We start from the raw sequence: 6,580 nt of genomic DNA, 5'->3' as shown, positions 1-6,580 counted from the left end.
AAATTGATGATCAGCGTCGGGGTATGGCAATAACGACACAGCTTGATGATAAATCTGGCCCTGAATCTGTAACATGTATACAATTTTAGGTAAATCTTATATCAGTTTTTTTTTAAACCCTAGAAAGATAATCATATTGTGACGTACGTTAAAGATAATCATGCGTAAAATTGACGCATGTGTTTTATCGGTCTGTATATCGAGGTTTATTTATTAATTTGAATAGATATTAAGTTTTATTATATTTACACTTACATACTAATAATAAATTCAACAAACTATTTATTTATGTTTATTTATTTATTAAAAAAAAACAAAAACTCAAAATTTCTTCTATAAAGTAACAAAACTTTTAAACATTCTCTCTTTTACAAAAATAAACTTATTTTGTACTTTAAAAACAGTCATGTTGTATTATAAAATAAGTAATTAGCTTAACTTATACATAATAGAAACAAATTATACTTATTAGTCAGTCAGAAACAACTTTGGCACATATCAATATTATGCTCTCGACAAATAACTTTTTTGCATTTTTTGCACGATGCATTTGCCTTTCGCCTTATTTTAGAGGGGCAGTAAGTACAGTAAGTACGTTTTTTCGTTACTGGCTCTTCAGTACTGTCATCTGATGTACCAGGCACTTCATTTGGCAAAATATTAGAGATATTATCGCGCAAATATCTCTTCAAAGTAGGAGCTTCTAAACGCTTACGCATAAACGATGACGTCAGGCTCATGTAAAGGTTTCTCATAAATTTTTTGCGACTTGAACCTTTTCTCCCTTGCTACTGACATTATGGCTGTATATAATAAAAGAATTTATGCAGGCAATGTTTATCATTCCGTACAATAATGCCATAGGCCACCTATTCGTCTTCCTACTGCAGGTCATCACAGAACACATTTGGTCTAGCGTGTCCACTCCGCCTTTAGTTTGATTATAATACATAACCATTTGCGGTTTACCGGTACTTTCGTTGATAGAAGCATCCTCATCACAAGATGATAATAAGTATACCATCTTAGCTGGCTTCGGTTTATATGAGACGAGAGTAAGGGGTCCGTCAAAACAAAACATCGATGTTCCCACTGCCTGGAGCGACTGTTTTTCAGTACTTCCGGTATCTCGCGTTTGTTTGATCGCACGGTTCCCACAATGGTTAACTTATACGGTTCTTGTAGTAAGTTTTTTGCCAAAGGGATTGAGGTGAACCAATTGTCACACGTAATATTACGACAACTACCGTGCACAGGCTTTGATAACTCCTTCACGTAGTATTCACCGAGTGGTACTCCGTTGGTCTGTGTTCCTCTTCCCAAATAAGGCATTCCATTTATCATATACTTTGTACCACTGTCACACATCATGAGGATTTTTATTCCATACTTACTTGGCTTGTTTGGGATATACATCCTAAACGGACACCGTCCTCTAAAACCAAGTAACTGTTCATCTATGGTCAAATGAGCCCCTGGAGTGTAATTTGTATGCACTGATGGATAAAGAGATCCCATATTTTTCTAACAGGAGTAAAATACATCGTTTTCTCGAAGTGTGGGCCGTATACTTTTGTCATCCATTCTAAGACATCGTATCAAAAAATCAAAACGATCACGACTCATTACAGAGACGTACACCATTGACAAAGATCGATCAAAGAGGTCATCTGTGGACATGTGGTTATCTTTTCTCACTGCTGTCATTACCAGAATACCAAAGAAAGCATAGATTTCATCTTCATTCGTGTCACGAAATGTAGCACCTGTCATAGATTCCCGACGTTTCAATGATATCTCAGCATTTGTCCATTTTACAATTTCCGAAATTATCTCATCAGTAAAAAATAGTTTGAAGCATAAAAGTGGGTCATATATATTGCGGCACATACGCGTCGGACCTCTTTGAGATCTGACAATGTTCAGTGCAGAGACTCGGCTACGCCTCGTGGACTTTGAAGTTGACCAACAATGTTTATTCTTACCTCTAATAGTCCTCTGTGGCAAGGTCAAGATTTTGTTAGAAGCCAATGAAGAACCTGGTTGTTCAATAACATTTTGTTCGTCTAATATTTCACTACCGCTTGACGTTGGCTGCACTTCATGTACCTCATCTATAAACGCTTCTTCTGTATCGCTCTGGACGTCATCTTCACTTACGTGATCTGATATTTCACTGTCAGAATCCTCACCAACAAGCTCGTCATCGCTTTGCAGAAGAGCAGAGAGGATATGCTCATCGTCTAAAGAACTACCCATTTTATTATATATTAGTCACGATATCTATAACAAGAAAATATATATATAATAAGTTATCACGTAAGTAGAACATGAAATAACAATATAATTATCGTATGAGTTAAATCTTAAAAGTCACGTAAAAGATAATCATGCGTCATTTTGACTCACGCGGTCGTTATAGTTCAAAATCAGTGACACTTACCGCATTGACAAGCACGCCTCACGGGAGCTCCAAGCGGCGACTGAGATGTCCTAAACGCACAGCGACGGATTCGCGCTATTTAGAAAGAGAGAGCAATATTTCAAGAATGCATGCGTCAATTTTACGCAGACTATCTTTCTAGGGTTAAATATACTTTATGCTTCAGATTGATACAAACATGGAATAATCCTGTTGAAGTATTTACCTTAAACGTCGGCATAAAATTATCTCTAATAATTTTAGTTGCACCAAAAGAAGTCATTTGAAATGCCGAATTGTATTGTTGAATATGACTCAGAAAGTGCTTCGACGCTTGCGATGTCCCAAAAATAAATGAATACAATGGTTCGGGTGGAGTTTCTAATGCTGGCAATCTCACTTTGCCATTAGCACAACACATGCCGGGTGTTTCACCTCGAAAGTTAGCCGCATCACAATGTGGACATATTGCGTCCATCATTCCAATGTATCCATACATACTATAATCAATCTGACTGTTGTAATTAAAAGCAGCACGCATCATTTCAGCCAAAACAGCACGACGTATTCGTGATGGCCGTGCAAGATTCAGTACAGGTACTGGGTTAACAAATCTATTGCGTGCATTACGTTCACGCTGCGATGCATTAGCTTGTGCGCGTTCATCTGCAGTCTGTGATCGTCTTAGTAATGCCACATCATTTGCATTACGCGTTCGCCGACCTATATTTGCTCGTCTGGCTGGTGGCATTTTTCCCGTATGCACATATGTTTTCGCTTAAAATCGAAAAAAAAAAATTAGAACAAAAAAAAAAACAAATTCCCAAGAAGCTGTCGCATATGATGCCATGTGAAATCATATACGGCAACTTAGAAAAGTATACATAAATTCAGGACTCACCGTTTGTATGAATGCACTGCAAATGCAATTATGTGAAAAGAAATTTATCGCTGATAATATGATTTAATCAAACCACGTCCAAAATGAATTGACGGCATGAATGACATAACAACGTGCTTGTCCTGTCAACAAAACTTCAAAAAAGTTTCTGTGAAAAAAGTTTCTATTGAATTCATTTATTACAAAAAATGTGACAAATGAGGAACCGCTCGACCGATTTTGTGCAAACTTCACATAAACCATCTACTAAATATGCCGACCAAATCCTAAGCATTTGGTTTGGATAGGTGAGCCCGTTCTTGAGTTATGGAATTACAACGAAAAGTGGCATTGATTTTTATATATATAGATTATGCAAAAAATTAAATATTAAAATCGCGATCAATTTAAACGCGGCCATTTTGGCGCGCTTGCTCGTGACGTCACCATTACACGAGTTCGATGTCAACAGCAAAGTGATTGGTTTACAAAATTACCAAAAAATAAATAAAGTGAGTGAATATCGACTTAATTACCATGGAAAAGCACAAAAAACCATATTATAAATATTGTGTCGTTCCTATGTGTCCAAATAACATCAACACTGCACCTGACAAAGTGTATTTCCTTATGCCGAAAGGTGAAAATCTAAGGAAAAAGTGGTGCAAGGCGATGAGAAGAGACAATGTATCGTGTTTGAGCTGTTTATACTGTTGTGAAGATCATTTCAATGTAAGTAAGGATATCAAAAAAGTAAAATACATATAAAATCATTCTTACTTTTACCTACCTACTTGTTTTGTTTACAAACCTCTACAAAACATAACCTAGTTTACAAAAGTTGTAAAGATATTATTAAAAATTCTTATTCGATACTAGCTTGTGCCGCGACTTCGTCCGCGTGGAATAGTGACTTCCGGCAGAAAAGTATAGATAGCTGTGTCCGCGACTCCGTCAGCGTGTAACTCCTTGTGTATTAAGTTAATGTATTGGTAATATTTATTATTATTATTTATATTGTAATATTGTTTAGATCACGTTCACATAAGGCTTAACCCTTTATAAGACACAGAACTTAAAAATATTTATAGCTTTTAAACTTTATAATAATGTGTTAAGGTTCAAATTTTGGTGGCAATATAAGTACCACTGCCTTATAAAGGTAAGGTAAAGGTACCTATAAAACGAAAATACTTTAGTGCAAAGCTTCCGGGTAAACTATATTGAAAGTTGACCCGTCCGGCACGTGAACATAAAGACTTTTAGAACTGCTAACACGGGAAAGAGCAACATACAACTGACCATGTGAGAAACAACTGACACTGAGATCTACTCCAGCAACACGAAAAGTCTGCCCTTGAGCCTTGTTAATTGTCATTGCATAACACACCGATACTGGGAATTGCGTCCTTTTAAATTGGAATGGAAAATTATTTGGTATTAAGGGTATTCTGGGAATAAAGACGGTTTCTCCTGCACCGCAACCTGTTAAAATTTGAGCCTCGATTATATTTTGTTGCAACTGGGTTACTTTTAGTCGAGTTCCATTGCAAAGTTGTGGTGGTTTTAAATTTCGGAGCATAATAATCGGTATCCCAATTTTTAAACAAATTTCATGAGAGGGAAGTCCGGGCATATTTAAAGAATTTAAAAATTCTATCGGGTAATTAGTGGCTTCTTGTTCATCGACCATTCTATTTATTGATCTATAAACTTTGCTTTCCCCCTGTATATTCGACAGTATTTTGTTATTGATCTCAGATGCCTGGTCATTGCGAGGAGTTAAAATAGATCTTTCGCATAGCCAAGAATTGTCCCTATTTAATATATTTGTTACGTCACCGTAAACAAGAGTAAGAGGCAAGTTCGAGAGTAGTTTTATTAACCTTTATATTATTTTTGGGTTTCAGATTGAAGAGGATACAGAAAATTATATTAAATACAAAATAATGGCATTAGAACATGGACAAAAAGTGAAGTTGCGATTAAAAAAAGGAGTAGTGCCACATATATTCCAGTGCCAGAAAAAAGAGAAGCCGCAGCCACCACCCGAGAGAAAGGCGGCTATGAAAAGGAAAAGACAAGCTTTGGTTGAAGAAGCTCTAGCTGAAGCTGCCCTAACTGAAGTTGAAGAAGAAGGAATACAGCTTTTACTCCTCTGAGTTCAGCAGACGTATAATCTGGATTTGAAGCGAAATACGTGGCCATCATAAACACGTCGATTTTCGGAAGATTATCCGACTGCGCTTTTACGAAACCGGTTTCAGTCATTCTCTAAGTCCTTCTTCACAATTAATTAATATTTTGAACACATAAAACTATTAACTTAAGATAAAAAAACAGCGACACAATACAATAACAATATTCCTCCAAAAAGAAACCATACAAATAGCTTGTTGACAGCAGACGTCTCGTGTAAAACTGACGTCACGTTTTGTTCCACCAATAGTGTTGCGTTTCGAAAATTTGCGCGGTAATTTCAAAACAGCCACTTTTTGATGATTAAATTTCATTATTAAATTAAAATAAATTCTAAAAATAATTGTATAGTGTGTTTTCAGTAGCAATAAATATTACAAAAAAAAATATTTTGTCCATATTTAAGTCACGTGCATATTCCCCATTATTTTTATTGATGTACTAAAATTACTCAAGTTCAAATGTGGAATGCCGTAATATGATTTTGTATTTATTTACGATAGGATGTGATGACCTATGTTTTTAGCTCGGTAATGTTGGCGATGCTACTCCAAGATCAAAACATTCGTAGTGACACTCAACCCAAAGTTGCATGTAGTTCATATTGATCTCATCTATAATTATGCATAACAAAAAAATTACTGAACGACACAGTTAATTATTACCTTGGTTCATCTGTAACAACTAGCAATAATTTTTTTTCTTAAATTTTGCAACAGTACATAGGCCAAAAGTATTTTGGATAAAAAAGCCCAGAAAACTTGCATAAAAACTGCATAATAGGTATGCAATGTGAAAGATCTATAATACCAAAACTATCAATGAATAGACATTATGTATTGATAGAATAATGTCTACTGATACCTGGGATTTTTCAATATTTTAACGATTTGATCGGTCTACATCCGCCATTATAGAGACCATTATAGAGTCCTTCCAAAAATTCCTTAAACAATTTATTGTAATCTTTACTTATTTAAAATTTTCTTCTTCATTGCCTGGTAAAAAAAGGGGAAGGAACGAGACTGAATGAGTTTCTGAGATCGAATATCTGAGAACATATTTTTGGAAATTTCCCC

At 35.5% G+C, this 6,580-nt stretch overlaps 2 long non-coding RNA genes across 2 annotated transcripts; one reads left to right on the top strand and one right to left on the bottom strand.

Moving 5' to 3' along the window:
• Nucleotides 1–2,587: 2,587 nt before the first annotated feature.
• LOC113497956 lies at nucleotides 2,588–3,428 on the bottom strand. Its single transcript, XR_003400944.1, has 2 exons — nucleotides 3,324–3,428; nucleotides 2,588–3,199 (listed from the first exon to the last, which is right to left on the bottom strand). It is a non-coding gene; the product is annotated as an uncharacterized LOC113497956 (long non-coding RNA).
• A 572-nt stretch (nucleotides 3,429–4,000) lies between these two features.
• Nucleotides 4,001–5,288, top strand: LOC113497914. Its single transcript, XR_003400942.1, has 2 exons — nucleotides 4,001–4,034; nucleotides 5,213–5,288. It is a non-coding gene; the product is annotated as an uncharacterized LOC113497914 (long non-coding RNA).
• Nucleotides 5,289–6,580: the final 1,292 nt, after the last annotated feature.

The sequence above is a fragment of the Trichoplusia ni genome, chromosome 1, assembly GCF_003590095.1.
Source record: "Trichoplusia ni isolate ovarian cell line Hi5 chromosome 1, tn1, whole genome shotgun sequence".
In the NCBI taxonomy this organism is placed as follows: domain Eukaryota; kingdom Metazoa; phylum Arthropoda; class Insecta; order Lepidoptera; family Noctuidae; genus Trichoplusia; species Trichoplusia ni.
The sequence above is the reverse complement of the archived record's forward strand: the minus strand, read 5'-3'. Positions and strand labels throughout refer to the sequence as shown.